The sequence below is a fragment of the Aquila chrysaetos genome, chromosome 24, assembly GCF_900496995.4.
Source record: "Aquila chrysaetos chrysaetos chromosome 24, bAquChr1.4, whole genome shotgun sequence".
Taxonomy (NCBI): domain Eukaryota; kingdom Metazoa; phylum Chordata; class Aves; order Accipitriformes; family Accipitridae; genus Aquila; species Aquila chrysaetos.
This window is the reverse complement of record NC_044027.1, coordinates 12956048-12980865: the sequence shown is the minus strand read 5'-3', so window position 1 is coordinate 12980865 and position 24818 is coordinate 12956048.

Below are 24818 nucleotides of genomic sequence, written 5' to 3'. Positions count from 1 at the left end.
ACTGAGGCATTTAACTCCAGCTCCTGAGTTAGGACTACTTGTGGAGTCTGGTCTTTCTCTGTTGACTCTGGAGACAGCCCTAGAGAAGGTACTTCTCTCTGAACCAGCTTCCAAAGCACTTTTCCCTCTCTGTGGCTATACAGGGAGCTGAGGACAGCTGGGTCCCCAATTTAGGCATTTCAGTGAGATGGAGTCAACTCAGACTCTGTTAGACCAGGTGAAATCATGTTCTTCACTACTTTTGGTTATTGCAGTTCATCTCGCAAGAAGCTAAGGTTGCCAGATGGACTAAGGCAGACACTAACCTCAAACTGACAGTCAAGTCTCACGCAACTGCAGGAGTGATTCCTCATGATCACAGTGGTGGTCTACCTAGTCTGCAGCTGCTTTGCTAGGTGATGTAGGCAGGAGGCTTAGCTTGTCAGGAAAATGTTTACTACCCTGAGGCTCGATTCATGCTTTCTAAAGTCCCTGGAAAGGTGACATTAGAACAGCTCAACATCTCTAGCAGGAAAAGTGAAGATAGTATAAGTTGGTGGTGAGAAAGAGCGTTGGGATCACCTGTTATTCAGAAATGTCAGAGGTGTGGTAGGAGGATCAATTCTGCTAGTTGATTTAATATTCAGGGTCCTTCTTTTAGTGGCAGAGTCTGAAAAGTAAGATCTTAAAACTCACCTAAGATAAGATAATGAGCTGCAATCAAGAGCAATCTCATGGGACTGGAGAAAGAATTCTGGGTCTTCCAACAGAACGGGAACATTTTGGCAACAAGGCCAGAGCAGAGTGACAAAAGTCTGCTACTGACTTCAGGTTCAAATCCAGTTCATTTTAACACTGCCTTAAAAACTGCAAACAGGTAGGAGTCCATGGCATTGCCAAGGGACAGGAGTCCCGGCACAAGCTCCCTTCAGCTGAGGAGAGGGGAGCAGGAGAAAAGAGCTGCCTGAGGACCGACAGTGACATGTGCACAGTGACTGAGCGGAATGTCTCTTCTGAGCGAGACCCAGTTCCACATTGTTAACCTCTTGCTATTGTTGAACAGTTGGAAGCTGAATGTTGCAAATTAAAATTACTTCCTTGACTAACCAGACCAATCCTTCATCTCTTCAAGGCTCTTATCCTTTCCACTGGAGAGGCAGTGAGCTCTTTTTAATAAGGCTGGGAACATGACACAGTACGGTCTCAGAGCTAAGCAAATTGCTGTGGATACTCTGAAGGCCCTGTTTCCCACAACACTGCCATCTCTACACAAGGTTCAGTTTGCAGCCGCTCATCCAGTGCATTCATTCTCCTGAGCTGGAAGGATGGAAACAGTCAAAGACTGAGAGAGGCTCTGATATGTTGCCTTGTGCTGACCTCTGTAGAGGCGTGAATATATCCCAGAGAGTGAATCCCTTAATGCTGCTCATTGCAAGCCTTTCTTTACCTTTCAAGGCCTTCAAGGTATTTGTGTCTCCCTTCCTCACAAGTGCAGTTCGCAAGCTGGAAGGCTTCTGTTCAATTTGGACCTTGTCTAGAGCTGGACCACATCCATTACAGACCTGCAGTGAGGCAGTGGTACAGGCTGTTCTCGCTGCAAATGGAAACAGCTGTGAAGACAGCTGCCAAGCCTGCTACTGAAATGAAAAGACTGTTGAAAATGAAACAGTGGTCTTCTACCTAAGGGGCTGAACATGTGCACGAGATGAGTCTGAGACCAGTCCCATCAGTGAGGAACAGCAGGAGTATGAGAGAGAAGCAGAAGACCATAACTTGCATCCTCAGTTGCTTTGGCTTTGTCAGAAAGTAGATATCCTCAATATACCTGTAAGCCACAGACCTTTCAGGGTGAGAGATATCTTTCCAAGATGACGAGTCAGACCAAATGCTATGCAAGCAGAGAGGGACAGGGAGACTAGCAGAACAAGCAGAGTGAAAATGTGGATTAAGCTTCATTTCTCTGCGATTCCCTTCCTGCTGGTCAACTTTTACAGTTTCTTCCTGTTACACCTCAGAAATGTATTGCGTGCACCAGCTCTAGGGAAGACCTGCTGAGGGCCTGATCCTGCTCCATTGATGGAGCACAGCTAATGCTTCCAGGGAGGTGAATGAAAGGACAGTCCACCTGGAAGGATCTGGGAATGGCAGACTTGAGGTCTTTAGTCAGCTTATGGCCTCGAGTATGTTTTTAGTCAAACCTCACCTCTGTGGTGCCATTTTTCCTTAGGCCTTTCATCTGTCCTGTCTCGTTTGCTCATCAGCCCCAGACTGTCCTTTGCTGTGTGCCTTTCATTGCTTTGGCTTGATCTCAGCTGTGGCCGAGGCCTGGACATCCTTTGGTATTTGGCCTGGAGACTTTTGCTCTCTCAAGACTGCTTGCCCTACTACATGGCTTCTGTGGGAAATACGTGGCCTGGATTAAAAAATTGTAGGCTTCTCTCCAAATAAGTGTTCATGTGAAGACAGCAAGGCTGATGTTAACCATTTGGCTTAGGGTCAGCGCATCATTCCCAGGTCACTGCACCCCTCAAAGATAAAAGATTGCTTCTGAAAGCTAATAAAGTCCCTTCTTCAGCTAAAGTGTAGGCCATGCATGCAGGCTGGCGGTCATGCCACCAACAAACAGCCTCATATGGCAACAACCACAGATCCCTGTCCCCTTCCAAATCACCTTCATTCCCCATTCCTCTTGCTGTAGCAATGAAGTCAGGATCTGACAACACGGGATGACATCCCCCTGACGACGCTCAGAGCTGATACCAAAGTATGCAGGAATTGTAATGCACATCTACACAAGCAATAAATAAATAAATAAATGCATACTGATGCCTGTGCAAGGAAAATTCCGCATATTCATCCCCCTGTTTCCTTTATCACTTATTCTGTAACAGCTGTTTAATTAATTGCTTGAGCGATTTCCTAATACATCTTATTTACATACAAAATTACAGAATAATGGTTTGCCTTTGAGTTGAGTGAGAATTTAATGTCTGCTCGCCATGCCTCATGGAATATGGTTACTCAACAAGAAATAAAAGTTCTGGTTGGTTTTGGCTGTTTCTTTTTTTTCTTTTTCTTAAAAAAAAAAAAAAAAAAATTCTTTTCCTCCACAGGTTTTGTTGTTTGTTTTTACAGGCATTACTGAATGATGCTAGAATGATAGCAGCAAGGAGGGGGAGGATTCCTTTTGAAGGAGACTCAAATCCTTGAGGAAAAAAAATAATAAAAAATAATGTAACTGAATAAGATGGCTTCTACTGAAAAAGAAAAAGTCATCTAACATCAGTGGAAACAATACAACTTTATCTCTGCTGTTCAGGTTTATTCCCTGGCTGGCGGAGCTTGTCGTGGAAGAATGAGGCTGTGTAACCAGTAAGTGTCCCGCTTTGGTGGGCTTTTCACTAAAGAACGCCCCTTTTGCCTTCTGACACAGAAACCTTTTCTTTGGATCACAAGAGCATCAGGCAAGTGTGTCGCTGCTGCCGATAAGCTTGTGTCAACTCATGTTTTTCTTTCATGAGCCCAGTTGCATTCAGTCAGCAGCTGTACCCATGGACACAGGCCCGTGAGCTGAAAATTCCCTTCCAGAGAAACACTGGACAAGCACATCCCCAGTTAGCACTTTGGTTTGGATTTTCTCTACTACCCAAAGCTTAACATTCATCTCAGCTGACTTGGGGCACTTGATGTGCCTAGATTGAGGGACTAATTCAGTGTGTTTTCTTGTTCAGTCAATAAAAGAGCCAGACACCCTGAGGAGGCAGCTCACCTACATCTCAGTTGCCTTCTGGACATGTCACCTTCTCTTTGTTGACTACAGTGGAAATCTTGAGGCACTTACGTTTCCAACTTAGATGCCTAAAAGTGGGGTCATTTGAAGAGCTGTGGAAGCCCTCATGCTGACTAGCAGCACATCATGTCTGACACATATGGCCTTGGCTCTGCTCAACGCTTTGGGTCATGTCTCAGGATGGCACTACCTACATTACGAGTCATGAGTCAAGTTATGGGCTGGCTGCACTGGGAAGTTTGTGAATCTACACAAAATAAGGAGCTAGTTTGCACAGTGGAAAACCATCCCAAATATAGTATTTCACATAACACTTCCCACAGGATTGCTGCTGGAACCCAGACCATGATCCCAAGGCAACAGTTGATCTTTTGTGTCAGATTTCTCTTGAATCCCACCCTCCATTCAAGGCAACAGCAGGGAAGGTAGAACTCCTGCGCTCAGGGCCTGGGGTAGAGGGGGGATGGCTTGGTCAGGGGTCTGTGCTTGGCAGTCAGCCCTGATAGAGTGGTGCAAGTACACATCTAAGCACCTTGCTGAACTAGGTCCTTAAATACTGGAAATCAATGGCTCACACATAGATTCTGCCATTAAGCATGGCCTATGTGATTTCCTAGAGACCTGCATTTTTGGACTCTAGAAGAAATGCCTTCTATTCACTACCAGATCTCACAGCTGAAATCTTACTGCTGTCTACTTAAAGAGTCTTATGATATCTTTTTGGTTGCTAATGATCCAGTACTAGTATTTAAAAAGTTCTTGAATACACCATGGCTGCGAGATTCTTTTTCTCACCACTCTTAGGGCAGCTGCTATTAAATCCATATCAAGAACTATTGCACTTTTTAGTAAGTGTAAAAGGGGAAAAATATTACCGTTCATTTGTGTTACTCTTTCTTTCTAACTATATTCACTTAATAAGGTATTTGCTTGCAACACAGTCTGTTATATATTCTGTGTTTTATAAAGTATCTCCTGGGAAAAATAACCAAGGAAACACAATTTTTCGGCACCATCTCCTTTTATTAAGAATAATGAAAAGGAAACAAGAGTCATTCCAGCAGTCAAACATCCTTCTACTCTTTCTTATTGGTCTTTTTATGATAACTGGGTCTCTCAGCACATAATCTGAGCTGCCTGAATTTGTTTGTGTATTTACATTTGTCCTTTTAGTTACTGTGCATGTATCAATGTAGAGACGACATATAATGGACATACAGTGCATCTAACATCTATATCCACACACACAGAGAATAAAGATCTATCAAAAATACTGGACAGGATAATCTCAGCAGTGAGGTCTAGCTTCATCCCCAAATTTCAAAGCTTGAACGGAGAATTTGATTATTTTACTTGCTCTGTTCCCCCCTGGATTCACAATATAACAAGAGCTACTGCAGCCTGCTCTCTCTGTGGGCTGCAGCAGTCACTGCTTGGGCTATTGGAATTAATTGCACACATGTAGAAATACATCCCAAAGGCCCACTCCTGCACCCTCTTTCAATGGATTTTGTATCTTCATTATTTTAGTTACAGCAACTCCCAGGACTACTAACGGCAGGAGAAAGCAAAACAGCCTATCTCTGAATTGTTTGTGATACAGTCCCAAGCTGGAGCAATACTCTTCCTTATATGTCTGTCTCGACATGATGAAAGAATGTGTTAGTGCTCATGAAATGCCAAATGGCCAGTGTCTGCCACTAGCAGATCCTGTTTCAAGCCATTGGGTACCTATCTTATATTAAAGCTATAATTTATACACTTGGCTGGTACTCAGGCTTGTTTTTAAAGCATCAGTCATTCCTGAGTAGTCACAGATGATTCAGACTTACTCTGTAGGTTCTTCTGCCAGATATTGATCCTGAAGACATTAATTATCAATTACAAAAGGTTTATTTCTCGCAACATTCATGACTAAAAGATCCGCATATTTATTTTGCCTAGTGATTTATTGACACATCATTATACATTTCATGGAAAACTGCACTGTATAGATGGCAGTGGGGAGAAAAGCCTCCAAAAACTCCACTTCAATTAGAAGAGAGCACTCAAAAAGCAATAACACGATATTTCTTTGGTTTGCCTCAGATACGAAGACCGAAGATACCTTCCAGTTCACCCATGCCCACTGTGAAACTGTCTTGCAGTTAAAGGATAGATCACCACACTGGTTATAAAACCTCCAGTGAAGCAGGTGCTCTCTACCACAGTTTGCATTAATGGAAAGACCAGAGGTGACACCTGCCATACTCTGGGGCGGTCATACGCTAAGGAATGGCTTGGAAGTTGCAATGTCTTCTATAAGTAGATAGCTGGAGTCATCAAAGAGATCATGGCATCAAATGACTTCCTCTTTTACCCTCAAAAGAGTCATTCCTAATACTCCAATATTCTCTAAAAGTTGGCACACTAATGGTGCATGAAAGTGAAAACTAGTATCTGGGTTAAGGTGAAAAGATAATTTCTTATCCCTTCTTTTTCAGTATATTTACCAAAGCTTATATCTTTTTTAATAAAGTTTGTTGCAATGGGTCTTAGTAGCTTGAAGGCTTCTTGTAGTCAAAGGCCTGACCCTTGTCTTCTTGTTTAGTATGATGCAGTGACAGTGTAAAGTTTAATATCTTTCATTGCCCATAAACACCACTTGCATAAAAAGCTAATGTATCATGTCTTCTAGCACAAAGCTCTGTCCACTGGACTGTACCATGTCCAGTGACTGTGCTCCTCTGCATTGACTGTTAAACATGTTGCTAAACATTTGTGGTAACAGGCCTTCAAATGATATAAGAAAAAAAGAGGACAGAATTATTGAAATCCAAATAACTGTAATACAGTAGATGTAGCAATCCCTCAGTGTCCATTCTTTTTATTTGCATAATTAATTGTTGTCTGATTAAAAATCATTACGAAGCTGAAAACAAGTTAAAAAAGAAAAACAAAACCTGAGGTGGTAGGAGAGATAGGACTTTATAAATCACAGTGAAAGCTTAAGCAGTTTCCAATCTGCAAACCAGAAATCATTCCTCTTAATAAATAGAGAGAAATGAGGATGCCTAAACATAGACCTTACACAGTACAAAAGGTTAAAATAAAGAGATCGATAGAGTCCTGTAAACTGAACAACGAAAAGGATGGAAATTCACTGTATGCTAAACTGGCACGAAAGTCTGAACCTTGAAGATAAGATATATTCCACTGTGTCCCTGGAGAACCTACTGAAGGAATGAATTATCTGGAGAGAAAGGCATCTTGTTTGATGGAAACCTGGGTTACTGCTCTTGCTCCTGCTGGTGACTCTTTCCAGCACACAGGTTTGCTTCAAACTTGGACCTTAAGATGGAAGTCCTCAATTGTCTCGCCACAGTCCATTAGGTGAGAGAGCGCAGACCAGGTGATGGGAAAGTACTGATCTCAAATTGAAATTTAGGCTTTTATGCTACACCTCAGCAGCCTTTTACTGCCTCCCTCTGCAAAATCTCAGTGCCACCTTATGTCTTTTCCTGAGGGAACCCCAGACCTTCCTTGCTGTGTTTTGGGAGGGCTAAGCCCACCGCTTCCAAAGGACTGCCCAGCTCGTGGGACCAAGACCTTCCTGTCATGGACATTAGCATACAGGACCCTCCTCCCTTGTGCAACATACCCTGCTTGATTAGTTTTTTCACTAAGCAATGCTGGCTTATAAAACAACAATCACAAGAAAAATGTTTTTACAAACCTCTGGATGGAATGTAAATATAATTTTAGGGGACGGTATATAAGTGTAAATAGATGTGTGAAGCCATCAAAAGGTTAATAATCCCAGTACAAAAATTCTTAGACAAACTCTCCTGCAGTTGAGCTGTTAGCAAAGCTATTAAATTTAATTGCGGTATAATTACATAGCCATATACCTAGCTGATACCCAGCTATCAAGCACACACAGCGCAGGTTTAACCACACGCACACAATACATGGGGGTTTGCCTCAGGTGCTACAAGCATCCTGCAGCCAGATGTGCTTCTGCCTTCCCAGCCAGGCTTTATCTCAGTTACAAACATTCCCAGGAATAGACATGGAGGTTCAGTCCAGGATGCATTAGTGCGAAGAGGGTCAAGCTGCTTTGCAGAGCCAGGATGAGGAGCGAGATGAACTATATGCCTTTGTAACAGCTGCGGTCGCACTATTTGCAGTGCATGAAGTTAACAGACCTCTCAGTCTTTGCAGGATCAGGGCTAAAAGCAAACAGCAGGTTTCACCCTCCTGGACTGGTCAGATAGCCTAAATTTTCCTGAGGGAAGCCGCTGTCTCCTGAATCACTCTCTGCCCAAAGGCAATGAGCCCAGAAACACGGCTGCGCGCATCCAGACCACGTCTCCGGAGGACGGGGTTCGCGTGGCAAACGCTCAACCTGGCCTCACAGATCAGGAGGCGGTTTGTGGGGGAGCTGCCCCAGGAGGGGGAGGACGGGGGAGAGTACTGGGCTGCCAGCGGCTGCTGGGATGTCCCCGTGAGAGCCGCAGCTGAGGACGGCAGGTATGCGGGTAAGTGGGTGCACCTTCCTGGGACGCCCAAGGGTCCGAAGAGCCCCGTAATGATGACCTACAGACAGCTCTGACATGGCTAGTTGATGCGCTGAGCACACGAAGTTTTGGTGGATAAGACTGCTGCAGACCTGCATATCTAACCCACACCGAATCCAAATCGGGCTCCTGAGAGGGGGAGAGGATACTCCTTCTTTCCTTTTATGCAGCACTTTCATCTGACGTTGTCTTTCTTAGGTCCAGATAAAAAGCAGGGTACTGAAATATCTCTGACTAAGGGTATTTTCATGATATTCCCAGCCCATACAGAAGTGCCAGCAGGAATCACTGGAAAGCTTGTGAAGAAACATTTTCTGTACAAGTCTCACCTGAACTTTGCAGATGCTGGAAGCTCGGGGAATGTCACCACCGAGGCTTCTGGGTGCTCATTAGACTGCAAGGGTCACACAGGGAAGGTATCTAGTGTCTGTCCCTTGCTTTCTGGCCTTTGTCACCTGACAATGGATCACGATTGGATACCACTTTTAGGATGAAGCAAAGAGGCTCCAACAGATCATCTGGATGACTTAATGATGTATCTGATCTCTTCACTTGTCTGACATGTTTCTCTGGGATCATGGCAAGCTAGGCTTACTACATGATGGCTGGGCAGGTGAATATATATAATGCGTGGACCTTATTAAATAGAACAAGAACACTTACATGGGTGTTATATGCCATGATTTGCCAAGAGGCCATGGAGACTCCTTTAGCAAAAGGGAGAGAGCTTTAGTTCTGGGCTTAACAGCAACTTTTGGAAAGCGTCAGCATTGCAGAGCAGTGAAACCCTTGTTGCGGCTGTGGATCTCTTACAGTGGGCACAGTAGGTCAAACTCTCTGGCTCCCTCTGGGCTTTCATTTTACGGTTTTAAACAAACAATTACATTTAAATAGAGGAAATGGCTGGAAGCAGCTACTTTGCTAGGAACTCACTGAGCTCATCAATTATTGAATACGAATACATGTGGAAATTGTGCCGAACTCCACTTTCCTTGGGGGAGCTACCAGGAGAGCTTAGGCTTCTGCGTTAAGTGGGAGCACAGGATTTGCCATATCTCCTGAGATCACCCATGCATTTTGCATTGTTTCCTGCCTTTGGCAGTGGCCAGTCTGTGATGATTCAGAGGAAAATGACCTCTACCCCCAAGCCATTTTTCACTAGACTAATTGTGCAATGCATGGAAAGAAATTACTTCCTGATCCCTGTGGGAATCCACTAATGCCTTGAAACTCTGATGTCTTTTGCTTTGGCACAGGTTAAGGCTAACCGTACAGTAAACGCCACCGGCAGCTCAGAACACCCTTTGGTTTTCTGTATTTTTGGCATCTAGATCATTCTGCCACCAGGACCCACTGCTAGCTACAAGTGTTGTTAGTATCCATTAAATCCTTCCCCACCTTTTCAGTCCCCCAGTTTTTGCGTTTGATCCTTAAGTGAAAGGAAAAACCACTGCTGAGTATTATAAGCCATGCTGGGAACTCAATTGCTCCTTGGTCAATCTGACACTAGTCAAACAAATGAAAACTTAAAAAAAATAAAGTGAAAAGAAAAATTCAGCCCATGGGTGTGCCCACAGTGGGCAAGGACAAAGCAAAGTGCAGCTACAAAATGAAGTAAGAGAGGGATAGGTTTTCTCCATGCTGTTTGTTTGAATAAGCCCCTACTACATTAATATTGTAGAGAGTGGTGCTTTCATTGCAAAAAGCATTCATGAGAGCACCAAAGAAGTAATACCAGGGGTTTTAGGAGAAAACAAGGGGTTCACTGCTGCAAGATAATGGTATTGATAAAATGAGATTTGGGCTGAATGAGAGCTGGGGGAAGGTTCCTGCTGCCTATGCAGTGCATACAACCAGAAGCAGTAATTGCATAGTGAAAATTGAGGTGTCCACACAGTCCCTGCTCTTCCTCTGCATGAGGCAGAGGAGACCAACTACTGGACATCCAGATTTTCTGCATTTTGGCCCCAGAAGTCATCTAACCTGCTGTTTCTCCTTTTCTGTCTTACAAGCTGATTTTGTGATCACAGAGGCTTCCTTTTTTCTTTGCCCCACCTTTCCTTTAAGCTTAATAAAAATGATAGCTGAAGCAGCTTTTCTACCCAAATGCCTGTCTGTTCAATTTGAAAGACCCCTTCTGCAGCCTAAACCTCAATCCAAGCCCCTCAGATGTGGCATGTGGAAGTATTTAGCTTCTTTGTGACTCAGAGACTGAAAAATGCCTTAAACTGATCATTTGCAGCTGATTATTCTTGAAATAACTATCTGGCTACCCATTCCAAAATTCTAGGTCTGGAAATGAATTTGAATTTTTTTCTACCAGTGCTCTGGAGATTTGTATGTTAGCTACAGATTTGCTAGATTTTAAACATCTTGCAAGGCCATGTCTTCAATTTGGTTGGCAATATCAGCTCTATTCTCTGAGAGCTCTTAATGCAGCCCTGCTTTCCACAAAGGGGATCCGGAGAGTCATGGACAGAAAAAGCTGGTGTGATCTGGATATTTTATGTAGATGTTGAGTCTGCAGGCACCTGGCTTCACAAAAGCAATTAGGATCCTACGTGTCATGGACTTCATTACACACATAAGCTTGTGTCTGCTGCAAATAGATAGGAAAATGTTCCATATTCTTGTGTTTATTTAGGAATGCACTTTGTGTGTGTTTATCTTAGGTTTATATGTCAGACTGTGCAGCATGAACAGGCAGGTACATTCATGTTTTGCCCAGACTACCATTGCACATATGAATATCAGGCTGAAAGGTATGCATTCATTATGGGCCATGCATATATGCATGCAATGTAAAACTCTGCACCTCAAGTTAGCATGATTGTGAAGACTGTACACATATCTGTAGCCACATATATGCCTAGCTACACGCAGCCCTAATGGGATGACTATAAATCGTTCAAATCTTTGCCTTTTGCAGGGCTGGGATGGAGATCTATTGTGCTGAGTGCCTGTAGCTCTAACAGTGTCTCTGTGCTGCATATTTATCGGCAGGGAGGCGTAAAGACCTGAATGCCAACATGCACATGTGCTGTGTGGTGCGTATTTGTATACAAACACAACTTGTTTCTTTATGGAAACTGTACCTTAGTCATGCAAAATAGGAAACAGGACAACTGTGGAGACAGCCTGTATAGGAATTAGCCAAAAAGATTGATCCTATCCAAAGCCTACAAAAAGAGTGTTCAGCCCTCCATAGCAGGGTGTGGAAGGAGCTGGCACAATGGAGGGGACAGAGCTTTATCACTTAAGTCTCTATTTTTTTCAGGCACTTGTTATTTTCAGGTGTTACAGCACTGAGGTATGAATCTGCCCCTGGGATCCTGATGATTTTTCAGTGCACATAATTTCTACACCTATAAGCATGGATTATTCTGACTCTTTGAAGTATGCAGGGGAATTTAAGACACAGGTCTTTTGGGAAGACATATGGTGATCATATTAATGGTGATCTTCTACTGTGAACCTGTACCTTCTGGGCAATGTAGTGTTGTTCTACGATACTCACTGTGTGATACATACTGAAAAGTCAAAAATCTGTTTATCATGCAGATGTATACTTGATGTACTGGGAATATAGGTAATTTTGCATTCATATCTGGGTATTTCTGTGTCTTCAGCTGATCAAGTACACAGGAGCCTGTGGTACAATGCAGAGAACAACAGTCTTCCCTCTCTCAGTCCAGATGGGCAATGCTATGAAAATGCTGAAGAATCCAGAGCCCACAATGCAGCCATGTCTACAGCTGATGGGAGTAGAAATCACTAAGATTACTTCTGTGTCACAAACATTTCCTCTGGTCCTGCATAAATGATTGGTCAGAGAAGGGACTTTGACTAATTACTCTCAGCATGCTGGCATGCTTTCAGCTGAGCCAGGTACTTGAGCCAAGCAGGATTTATCAGGTATGAACACTTTGTACCATATTACAACACCCAGTCATTTTTGATTGGATTTGGAAGGAAACTAAGACCCAAATAATAATCTGTGTCGATGGCAAACGCACCGAACAATAAAGGGTAAAAATCACCTTCATGTTGTAATTCACAACACTGCCCTTCATCTGTCCCCTCCCTCTCCCCAGCTCCTTCTCCCTCTCTCTTTCAATCCCCCTCTCCGTTGATGGATTAGGAGCACAATGAATCACGTGCAGCAAACAATGAGCAGAGTAAACAAGGATTTGCAATGGAGTGGTGCTGCTTTACATTACCAGAGGACTTGCTCGACATAGTCCAGATTTACTGACCAGCTACGTGGCTCTGAAATTCCCATTACAGTAATGACTAGCCATGAACACTGGCTAACTAGGGGACAGTGATGTCTTTGCAATCATGAGCAGTTTTCATGGAATTGCTGATAAATTGTCTGTGGTGTTATTGTTGGTGCTGAGTGCTCTTCTGATTGTGTTTCTTGAAGATGACAAGACCACTGCTCAGCAGAGGCTGGGGGGTAAATAAATGAGATAGATAGCCTGGAGATGTGAACAGCAGCAGTTCTGTTTGCTGTCCCAAAGCACAGAGCACTGCAGAGAAAGAGCTTTCTCCCTGTCCTATTGCTCTCTTCCATTTCGAACACCACCACCTACAGAAGCACAGTCAGTCACTCCATGTACTCCTGCTGGAGCCACAGTTTTGCTTTCATCGCTGCGCTGAGTGAGATAGAAATGACATCTAACAATGAAAAATGGCTATAGTGTTGAAGCTAGGAAATCCTAAGAATGGTGGCAAACTCAGGAATTAAGAAACACCTCCCAATGCTGTTTGTAAGCATTGATATCATCTAGACAAAAAACCTGGGGAAATGGCTGGGAATCTGAGAAATATTCTTATAAAATTCACTCATCAAGAACTGTTAAGGCCACAGATTTCCCTATTTGGTTGACGCTGTGTTTTGTGGAAGCCTTGACTGAACTAGGAATCACCAGCAAATTGGCCTCAGATCCACAGTGTCCCACCTGAGACACCTCTGACACCTAAACCTTGGCTATTTGAAAGATCACTTTTTGCCCATTCTTTGTCCTTCGTTCATGTCAATCCAGCTCAGGTCTGGTTCTGCAGGAAGCTCCCAAGACCCGTCTCTTGGGGCACATCCTTAACCTGATCCTCAGACAGAGGATGCAACATCTCATCATCTCTTCTGCACAAGGTCTCCTTGGGATGCAGTCTGATATAAAGCAAGGGGAATGTGCACCCCCTTTGTCAAACTTAAGAAAATAGTTCAGCTGGCTCAGCAAAGGGGGGAAAACTAATTGGAAGAGTCCACACAAATATGAGGGCTTGAGGGAGCCTTAAATTTGTTGGTGGACTATTCCTTCCCTGCCACTATGAAAGATAGACAAGGGCATCTTCAAGACAGCCAAGCTTGTCCACAACCTCTAAGGCAGAGGTACATTTTGGCTGATGTACAAACTGGTTGTATTTTTATTCTTGTTTTCCTTTATTTTATTAACTGGCCTGTCTTTTATCATTCCCAGCTCAATAATTATCTGTGGCTCAGTGAATGAGAAAACTGAGAGGACAAAAAATACGTACCTAGGTGTATGCAAGAGAGAGCTGGGGTCGGCAGACAAAGGGTTTGGCAAAAAGTACTTTGCCTGCTACAGTGGACAGAGTTATAAATAGGGTGCATTTTTAGGCAAACATAAAATGCTCTCCCAGAGCTTGGGTCCTCCTGGGACAGATACGGTCAGAAGACGTCTGGAGAAGCGTAATGAAGCCATTTGCTGAGCAATATTAAAGAGAGTGTGAAAATACATTTCAGAGAGCGCTCAGCCAGTAGATTTCTGCCGAGACAATAGCCTACGCAGGGGTCTTTGGTAGTTGTCTGGGGAAATCAAAGTGCTCACCGGCACCATGCACTGCTGCTTTTGCAGTCCATCAGTATGTATTGCTGCCTATTTTACCCCAGGCATGATTGTCATCAAGTGGCGGGCGAAATGATCTCTCTGTGAGCTGTGGCTGCCTTTCAGGACTGGGGCACAGGTATAAATATCTATATAGATTTAAGCAAGATGTTTGTGAAATTCTTCCAAAGGACTGCAGCCACCCCCTGCCAAGTACCTGTGCACTGTGCTCACCTCTTCCCTGCGCCTGTCCTGTCAGGCGAGGAGGATGCAGAGGGCCATTCCCAGACAACAGTCTAAAGCTTGCACTTCTCCTCTGCAATTAATAGCTTTGTTTTACTGCTGAAGGCCTGGGCATCCCTTTTCAAAGTGTGGACCCTTTTCTCCCTTTGCCTTGCCTTGCCCTGCCTTGCCTTGCCTTGCCTTGCCTTGCCTTGCCTTGCCTTGCCTTCCCTTCCCTTCCCTTCCCTTCCCTTCCCTTCCCTTCCCCCTTGTCTTCCTTTTACCCCTTTTCCCCTTTCCATTTCCCCCTTTCCCTTTCTCTTTCCCTTTGCCTTTTCTCTCCCCCTTCTCCCCCCAGCAATTCCATAGGCAAGGGCAATTCAATTACAGGAGTTCAGTCACAGGGCAAGGACGTGCAATAAAGAGAATAAATAAATAAACAGTGGTCTATGAGTGGAGCTGAAGGAAGAATAAAGATGAACTCAACCCCATTATTTGCATCCCTTTGTGCTTTTTCCATCTGGATACAGAGGAATGGGTGCCAAGAAAGCTGCCGGGCTGGTGGACAAGTGGGTTCTCAATAAGCCACTTTTCCAACACTGCTCAGAAAATTTCAGGTTTGTGGTGGAGGCATGTTGGTGCTTTTGGAGGTAGCTGAGCCCAGGAAAGCACATTCGGTTGGGTGCTGAGGATGCTGAGTGTGTGGGAAGCTGCAGCCAGCACACAAACATGGGAAACCATCAATGCAGACCTTCACTGCTCTCTGGCCCCCTCTTTCCCAATCTCCTGAATCTTGTCTTTGCCATGGGAGAAAAAAAATATCTTCCTTCTTCATCTCCAAAGCAGCCAATAATAATGAAATTCAGTTGTCCTTAAGATTGCTTAAGAATCCAGAGACAGGCATGCAATGCCCAGCCCTCCTGCAAAAGCCAGTTTTTCAAAAAGACATTGGTTTCCACAAAGACTGAATATCTTCTAGCAGAAGGTGTTGTGTAGCTATACTAGTTAATCCATGTTAATTAAATTGTTATCAACTACTAAAATTTTCTTTTAAAAAGGCTTAGTTTTTGATTTTTACTACTTTTTTTTTTTAATAGAGAAACACAGCTTCTGCAAAATAAGAAATTTCCCTGTGAAAATGTTGACCTTATTAGTTTTGTTGTAAGTGAAAGAGAACTGCAACAGTTTGATTTGCTGTTTTGAAACCAGGGTATTTCAGCTGGCTCAAACTGAGTAATGTTTTTTTAATGTTTTATTTATTGCATTTCTGGATCTGGTTCAACCTTAAGCTGTGTATTTCCTAAGAAGCTGTCACAGGGAAATTGTGTCTTAGACATCTCCTCTGCCCGACGGCACTGACCTTGCTGGCTAAAGCAGCTTCCCCGACGCAGGGTTGTCTCCCCTTGGATGGTGGTGGGTGATGCCTTCTTGGTGCCACATGCCTGCAGGTGCATCCTGCGCTCTTTGCAGCTTGTCAAAGCATCGCCACATCTCTTGTCTATGCACTGTTCAATACCACAGTCACACTTGCTTCACTCAAAAGCTCTAAATTATCGGAAGCTTAAAAAAATCTGCAAAAGCCTCAAACTTAGTTGAAAGGTTAAAGTTAGGCCAGTACACCCAGCTAGGAGAGTTTTCCTTATTGTAAACTGTGTATCAAACTGAAATGCAAACCAGGAGCATTTTATGGTTGCTAGTGCCTTCAAGACCTAGTCCTGCACTCGTAGAAGCATCTGACTTTCTCTTTTTAATCAATAGGTGATTTAAAGATTTTACTGGTGGCTGAGGTTTTTTCAAAGCACAGAACCAGGCCACGACTGGCTTGATTCACCCTGATGTGATTTCACTGTTTCCCAGAATTACCCCAAACTACACTGCTGCAGCCACAAAAGGCGTCTCGGGGCATTTTCAAAGATGGTGAATGGCAGACCTGCATGCGAATGCAGACCCCGGTCCTCTGCAGAATGAACTTCAAATGGCAAAATTATGTGCCATAGCTACTAAATCGTTCATGGAAAGACATTACACCTTCTTTGATAAGTCTTTATCAAGAACAGTGGTAATTGCAGGATCCAAAGTTAGTCTCACTGGTATCACTGCTTGCTTCTTTATATGTCACAGTAACAAGATGTCACGGGCACTATACCTAAACTAAGTTTTCCCTACCGAGTGTCCTACTGGTGGGTCCATGGAGGTGTCTGGTCACTAGGAAACATAAGGACTCCGTGATTTTGGTGGAAAGTAGGCCACCTAAGCAACAAAGTGATCCCAGATAGGCTATAAAACAAGTCTGTTATTACTGTGTATAAATGAATAGGAAGTGAGTGGCTTTGGAAAATTTATTTTCTGTGGCTTAAGCCTTCAATCGACCCATCATTCACTTGACAGCTGGCAGAAGAGGAAAAAAAATCCACTCTTTTGTGATAGATCGAAGACTTCATGACAGAAAGGAGGCCCAATTCTACTCTTTGCTATGCAGAGGCGAATAGTGTACAAATAACCCTCATGTCAATTTGGTCACCTAGATCTCATACCCATGTAAATGGGAACAAAACATGTGGCTGCTGAACTCCCTAATGCCGTCTCTGTTAGCTTTATATCACCATTCAGATCTCCCTGCTTTGCCATTCTGTTCCCTATTCCTTTTCTCAGCAGAATGGTTAGCTGCCTCTCGAACTAATTCACTTTATTTGCTTCAGTGATTGTACCTGGCATCCTCTCCCATATCTTCACTTGGGCTTTTCTTTAATTCTCTTTTCTCTCTGGCTTTCTCAGAATATGTTCTCCATGGTATTAAGGATGGATTTACTTCTGAGCAGGAAAAACTACAAAGTCATGAAAATCCTTTACAGTTCTAATTAGACTTGAGTAATGTATGTAGACAAAGACAGCCTTACCTATACCAGTAAATGGAGGATCTGGGAATCTGACTGCCTTTTGTTTTATTACTCAGTGGAGAATTACGAAACTGTTCTATTTAATTATGACTAGGGACAACGTAATCAACGAGCAATGTGCATGGCACAGTTCTGTGGACATGTTGAGTATAAATAGAGGATTTGGGGATCAGCCAGTCCTCATGGCTTATTGTGCCTCAGGGTTTTTTTCTTTGACTTCAGACAAGCCACTTAAATTTCTCTGCCTCTGCTTCTTTGCATGTGACAGGCAAGAAAAATGTGGATGTGCCTTGTGTGGTAAACGGTATGAAGTGTTTTAAATGGTGGCTTTATTAGAAATCTTGTCACTGGTGCCTAGATACAAGGATGAAGGATGCAAGAGAAATAGGAGGAGGCAGTAGAGACCGCTCAGGTAGTCTCAGACCAGAGGATTCTTTTCTTTCCCAAAGAATTTCCATGAGAGCTCATGCAAGGCACTTTATTCTGTGCCTCAGTTTCCCATCTCTCAAATGGGGACCACAGGCAATACTGCTTCTTTACTGTGTCCCTTTTTCCTTCTGGTTTCCAAGGCCTGTCTTCTTTTTTTGGTGTACGTAGAGCAAGACTAATGCCTTGATTGAACCCTGAAGCTTTGAAAATTAAATGCTTGCCATCCAGTAAGTTGTTTTCTTCAATAAACAACTTTATCTGGTAATGGAAGAAAGTAGACAAGAACGTATCTGAAAGGAAGAGTGTTAATAGGTTAAAGTGAATCCTCCCACCTTTCCAGAAGTGAATGCACATTCATCTGAATTGCTTGATTGGAGTTGGTTATGTAAATGAATTGTTAATATCTACACACGCTTTATTCTGTTACAATGAAGTCACAAATCAAATTAGGACAAAGATTTCTCTTTAATTTCTGTGCTTTTCTTCTCCTTTTTTTCAATTACTGCACTTTATATAATTTTTCATCTAGATCTGACAGCTTATTAACAGGCTTGAAACGCACAAATTAGCATTTTTTAAAGCCCACAATGAGAAGAAATGCAAACAGTCATCAATATATATATTTCTTCCCTGTTTCTATGATCTAGTGACAGATATTTAAACCTTAGCCTCAAGTCTCTCCCCAGTCAACTTTTGGGCAGATGCACCTCCTTTCTTGACAAAGTTGAGTGCTAACAAAGTCACACATGGGGGGCAAACTCATTCCTCATTTGGCTTCTGTTGGCTTAAAGCGGATGCAGACATTTAAATAGATGGTGGAGAGGACTGGTGTGCATGGCTCCTGTGGACACCATGGGAAACGAATATTCCCCTCTCCTGACCTGCCTGTATACAAAAAGTTAAAGAAAATGGTAAGAAAAAAAGCCTTGTGTTTGCAGCAGATACTACCCATGCTTTCCAAAGACCAAAGCACTCCAAAGAGAGTTCAAATGGGGAGATGTTGTATGAGTGACTTCAGTGTACCCTGTGGAATGGATAACAACTTGAAGAATAATTTAGATGTAGAAGGCATGCTGAGAAATACAATTTCCATTGCAGCAAATCTGGGGGGAAAGAAATCAGTGTGATGCTGTTTGTTCCCTAACTGCAGAAAGGCTTTCACAGGGGATAGCATCAATTGCCTGTGCAGTGATCTTGTATGCTTTTGAAACGAGAACCGGCTCTCTTTATGGAAGGGGATGTCGCAGTTGGACAAAGGACCTCAGCAGATTAGATTGGACTTCTTCCCGACTCTATGTCCCTTTTATTTCCTTGCTGATAAATTCTTCTTCCAACACAGCAGACCTCACGTTTTTCCTATTCTCTTACTATCCCCATGGGCATTTTCATTTGGATTTCAGTGGAATACATTTTGGAAATCCAGCTGATTCTTTAGTCAGGTGAAATGAAGTATGCAAGAGAACTTGAGAAATAACTGGAATAAGAAAACTCAAGGTAGATTATTTGTGACCATGTCATAAAGTTTGTCTGCTTTTTGAACTGCTTTGAAATCTCTGAAAAGCAAGGTGCTCTACCCTTTCAAAGAACGTTTTATAATCACTTCACTGTTATAATCAAATTTTTGTTCGCTAAGATGAGAAAGGCTATAAAGAAGAGGCAAATGTGTGGTTTCAACTGTGAGGGGACATTTTGATCCAATTCAGACAGCCTAAGTTCCCCCCAAGACCCAGTATGTTGTGGTGCCTGTGGGCTGGCGTGTAGCCCCCAAAGTGATCAGCCAAGGCAACCCTTCCAGTCTCCTCTGCATGCAGCCAGGGATCTGCCTGGGGTACGGGGCAGTGACTGCATAACCCAATATAGTAGGAAATACAGGGAGAATTTTTGAAAGGATACCAGCTCTTGTGCTTCATTGTTTAAGCTACTTGAGAGCTGAGAAGAGTCTCCTGAAATGTAGGTTCTTGCTTACTTATCTACTCTAATTTTTCTCACATTTTTTTTCTTGGAAGCATATGATGGCAGATTCTGAGAGGCAAAAACCTAGACTGAATAGGTGAGAATCCAGCTGTTCTTGTGTTCTTGTGCACCAGTCATTTCCCCCAGTAACTTAGGCTGCCCTTCCTAGCCATCACACTAGAGTTAATCCTCTGTAACTCTACATGTCCTTTTCCTCAAGGAGCTGAAATGATGTTTGCACATTTCCATGGTAAATCAGCATTTTTTGGTGCAAAAAGTATTTTACTGAGAACTACTTGAATTACTATCTATTTGTAAATGTCTCTCAAATGTCACTCCAAGTGAGACCCACCCAGCTGCATCTCTGATATCACTTTTACATGTTTCTTTGCAGGGCATAAAAGACGTAGATCCCTGTGTCTTTTAGTGTGTCTTCATGGGAGAACTGGATCTTATCAATAATGTAAAGTTAAGAATTAATATTAATTAATTAAGAATTAAGATTAATATGTGACCATGTCTGCAGTGAAGGACTCTGTATTGGGTTTGTGTGGCAAGGTTTTGGTAGCAGGGGGAGTCCAGGGCTGGCTTCTGGGAGAAGCTGCTAGAAGCTTCCCCTATGTCCGATGGAGCCAATACCAGCCGGCTCCAAGACAGACCTGCCGCTGGCCAAGGCTGAGCCCATCAGCGACGATGGTAGTGCCTCTGGGAGAACAGATTTAAGAAGGGAAAAAACAGTTGCTGCAGAACAGAAACTGCAGCCAGAGAGAGGAGTGAGAACATGTGGGAGAAACAACCCTGCAGACCTCCAGGTCGGTGCAGAAGGAGGGGAGGAGATGCTCCAGGCGCCGGAGCAGAGATTCCCCTGCAGCCGGTGGGGAAGACCATGGTGAGGCAGGCTGTCCCCCTGCAGCCCAGGGAGGTCCACGGGGGAGCAGATCTCCACCTGCAGCCCGGGGAGGACCCCACGCTGGAGCAGGTGGATGCCCGAAGGAGGTTGTGACCCTGTGGGAAGCCCGTGCTGGAGCAGACTCCTGCCAGGACCTGTGGCCCCGTGGAGAGAGGAGCCCACGCTGGAGCAGGTTTGCTGGCAGGACTGGTGACCCCGCAGGGGACCCACGCTGGAGCAGTCTGTGCCTGAAGGACTGCAGCCCATGGAAGGGACCTGCGCTGGAGCAGTTAGTGAAGAACTGCAGCCTGTGGGAAGGACCCACGTTGGAGAAGTTCATGAAGGATTCTGTCCCGCGGGAGGGACCCCACGCTGGAGCAGGGGAAGAGTGTGAGGAGTCCTCCCCCTGAAGAGGAAGGAGCGGCAGAGACAAAGTGTGATGAACTGACCCCAACCTCCATTCCCCATCCCTCTGTGCTACTGGGGGGAAGGAGGTAGAGAATCCAGGAGTGAAGCTGTGCCTGGGAAGAAGGGAGGGGTGGGGGGAAGGTGTTTTAAGATTTGGGTTTAATTCTCATTGCCCTACTCTGATTTGATTGGCAATAAATTAAATTCATTCTCTTCAAGTTGAGTCTGTTTTGCCCGTGATGGTAAGTGGTGAGTGATCTCTCCCTGTCCTTATCTTGATCTTCAAGCCTTTCACTGTATTTTCTCTCCCCTGTCCAGCTGAGGAGGGGAGTGACAGAGTGGCTTTGGTGGGCACCTGGCCTCCAGCCAGGGTCAACCCACCACAGACTCTCATCACTGCCAAGTCCCTGTGCATGTGCATGGCCAGAAGGCCAACGGCCGTGCATGAGCAGCACAGCACACATCTTGTCATGTTTCTTTGGTGTCTTTTTTGCATGCTGCTTAAGCAAGAGATTTGGGGTATCTTTATTGATTGGTTCCTCCATGAAAACAACACAGAGGAAAAAGGACATCTCCCTCTTTCAGCAGTGAGTTTTTTACTTCACTTACTGCCTTGCTCCCTTGAAATTTGCACTCATGTCTACTTCGTGGGTGAAAGAAAACAAGTCAGTGCTCATGACTACCTTTGCACAGTATTTGCTTTGTATGTACGGACAGGATTTTTTAGGATTACAGAATCAGTTTTGCTCCCTGTGTCCAGTTCAGAAAGACAACAGAGAGTTTGGGTTGTGGTGAGAGAAATCTTTGGAGAGCGGTCCTGTGTTTGACTCACCTTGTTTTGTACTGCTGGAAGTTCCTGTAACAATTGGCACAATTAGACATGCAGTACTATTTGAGCAGCAATACCTAGTCACAATGGAGCAATTAAGACAATTACCGTACGTTTTATGTAACAGGACAAATGGATCTCACTCTTAAAGTCTTTGAAAATCTCCTATAAAAGCTGTAATAATGCATTAATATATTAATCCTCCTAATCCTGTCAAACTACCCAAGTATTTCTGTGAAGGGTTTGACAGGAGATCTCAGTACTAAGAGGAATAGCAGCAACCACTTGCTAGAATTACTTTTTTAACCATTTGCCTATGTCAGGTGTTGCAAATCACTTTGGTTTAGTGGATGAAGGGTGGGATAAGCAAGTGGAGAAATTTTGGAAAGCCTCTCTTGAACTTTGACTTGGAAAAGGTTCCCTGACATGTGCACACTGCCATTCCTATTGAATCCAGTAAAAAACCAACAGTTTCTCCTGAGTCACAAAACTAAAAGGAGAGGACAGTGGCCAGGAGTAAACTTGCGGGGTTTGGTGGTACAGAATTCACCCAGCCAAGGAGCAGTCCCAGCTAGTGCCTGTCCCTGCAGCCCGTACCTCTTATCACAGATGCAGCCTGCCACATCTGCAATCCAGATGCTTTGGAGACCTGAACTGAGACTGAACTCTGAGAGATGGGGCAAATATCCAAACAAGAAGTAAAAATAAAAGTAAATGCAAATTGGAAAAATTGTTTGTAAAATGAAGGTATGGGTAGCACAGTTGCAGTATCATGGAGAAAAGAGGAGAGATATAAAAGAAAACTGTATTTCTATTTACCTATGCTTAGATCAGATCCAAGAGACTTCTTCGATTCTCCATTATCTAGCTGGCAAGCCATCTGCAATACATACTTAATCATGTGCCTGTGTCTCCTGCTCTTAGGCAAAGCCCATATTCTTACATTGCCGTCAAGGGAGAGGATGCCGATTTGGATATACAAGTTTTGTTGGTTTGTTCTTTCATTTTTTCTAATCCTCCCTGATATTCTGTTCCAACTGCAGTCTCTCCCCACATGGATATCTTTGATTCCCAACATAACTTCAAATTAGTTTTAACCCTCCACCCACCAGACTACTGACTGCCTCAATGCTTTAGTAACTCCTTAACAAGTTGTTAACCTATTGTAAGATAACACTCTTTTCTGCCTGGCACGGCAATGCTGAAATCTCAGTGTGAAGCCTTTTTCACATAGCCAACCTTGCATTTCATAGCAACCAAAAATTGACAATCACATTTATACAATAATATACATCTCACTGATACAAGTACCTCATTAATAGCTCTTAATAGAGACTAGACTCAATGGCTAAGCAACCACTTGGAGAAGATAATGGGTGTGAGGTGAGTGACCCCTGCTCAGTCTTTGAGGGATTTCATAGTACCTGGATTTTCAGAACAGCCTAGGGAAATTAGACACAAAATAGCTATTGTATTTTACTGAGAATGGGATACCTAGTCTGGCTTCGAAAAATAAAATTCTCAACTTTAATCTTCCTATATTTTAGGTCTTGATCAGAAAGCCAAGGCTAATGCTTCCCTTCCTAATTTAGAGGTTCATGGATCCCTCAAGGTCTGTGAGTTACGCAGATGCTAGCTTAGTTGGGGCTAGTTAAGTAAAGTACTCTCTGAAAGCCCAGGACATGTATAAGCAAAGACTGTGCCTTCTATATTATCTCAAAAGTACAGGGCAAAAGAAAAGCTTTGGAACCCAGCCCCTCTCTACAGCAGAGCCCATAGTTAAAGAGTGCCCCTCTATTTTAGAAGACATCTTTGTGGAAAAGCCTGCCCTGATCCTCACCTGTACTGATTTATGCTGATTTGCAACTGATGAGATCTGTCTCTCTATGCCTAAATATTTTAAAGACTTACATGAAGCAGTCAAAGAATGAGAATAGAGGGGAGAGGTTATGCCCTTTTTCCTGTGAAAATTTTTCAAGGGAAGTTTTCTCAACAAAACACTGAAGTTTATGTTAAGGGATGGTGTGAAATTGTTTCTAGAGAAATGCAAAGGAGGGTGAGAGTGCAGTGCTGTGGGGGAGCACAGACCCTGCCCATGCGAGAGGAGCCTGGAAAATCAGCAAGGGTAAGTGCTGCTTATGGTCCTGAAATAAATTAGGAGTGAGTTGACTGGTTGGAGGACGGAGGCAGTAGGGTTGTCTCTCTTTGAGCTAGTCATGCAAGGAGACTGCCATACCAGGCTGGAGTTGGGGAGGGCTGGGACAGGGAAGGAGACTTGGCAGCGTGATGTCCCCAGAACGATGATCTTCTCCAGCAGGAGAGCAGCAGCACCCCAGCAACTGACAGCCACCCATCTACCCACAAATGTTTAATTAAGGTAAAAACTCTGTTCTCCAAATGGAGCCATTTGGCAAGACAGTCGCAGCATGGGTCTCTGAATAGCAGGCATTGTGCAATCCGGGTGGTGAGTCAGCCAGGACGCCATAGGGGTTGAGAAGTTGGGGTTGGTGATTCAGTGTTAACAAATCTCTCTCTGTCACGAGTAGGTTGTAACACCCAGACCAACCTTTGGTGTACACCAAAAATACATCTATGCAGCTTAATTTAAGTAACACGCTGTGGGAGGGCTGGTGACCTCAACTCCTCATTCTGATAGCAGAATATGTTTACAAAAATTAAGGTTATCGATTGCAGAGATTCTTTTCAATCGGCCTATTAATGCTCATTTTATGTAACAGGACAAATAGATCACAGTGTAAAGTCTTTGAAAATCCCCTGTGAAAGCTGTAATAATGCTTTAATGTATTAATCCCCTTAATCCTGTCAGACTCCCAAAGAATTTCTGTAAAGGCTGACAGGAAATCTCAATACTAACAGCAGAACCAGCAGCAGACACTTCTCAATAGGTGGTTTTTAACTATTTGTCAGTCTTCTGGCTTTAAAAAACTCCTCAGCTGAGGGTGAAGAGAACTGCAGTTTGTGAAGCACAGGGGAAGATTTTAAGCAGTTTT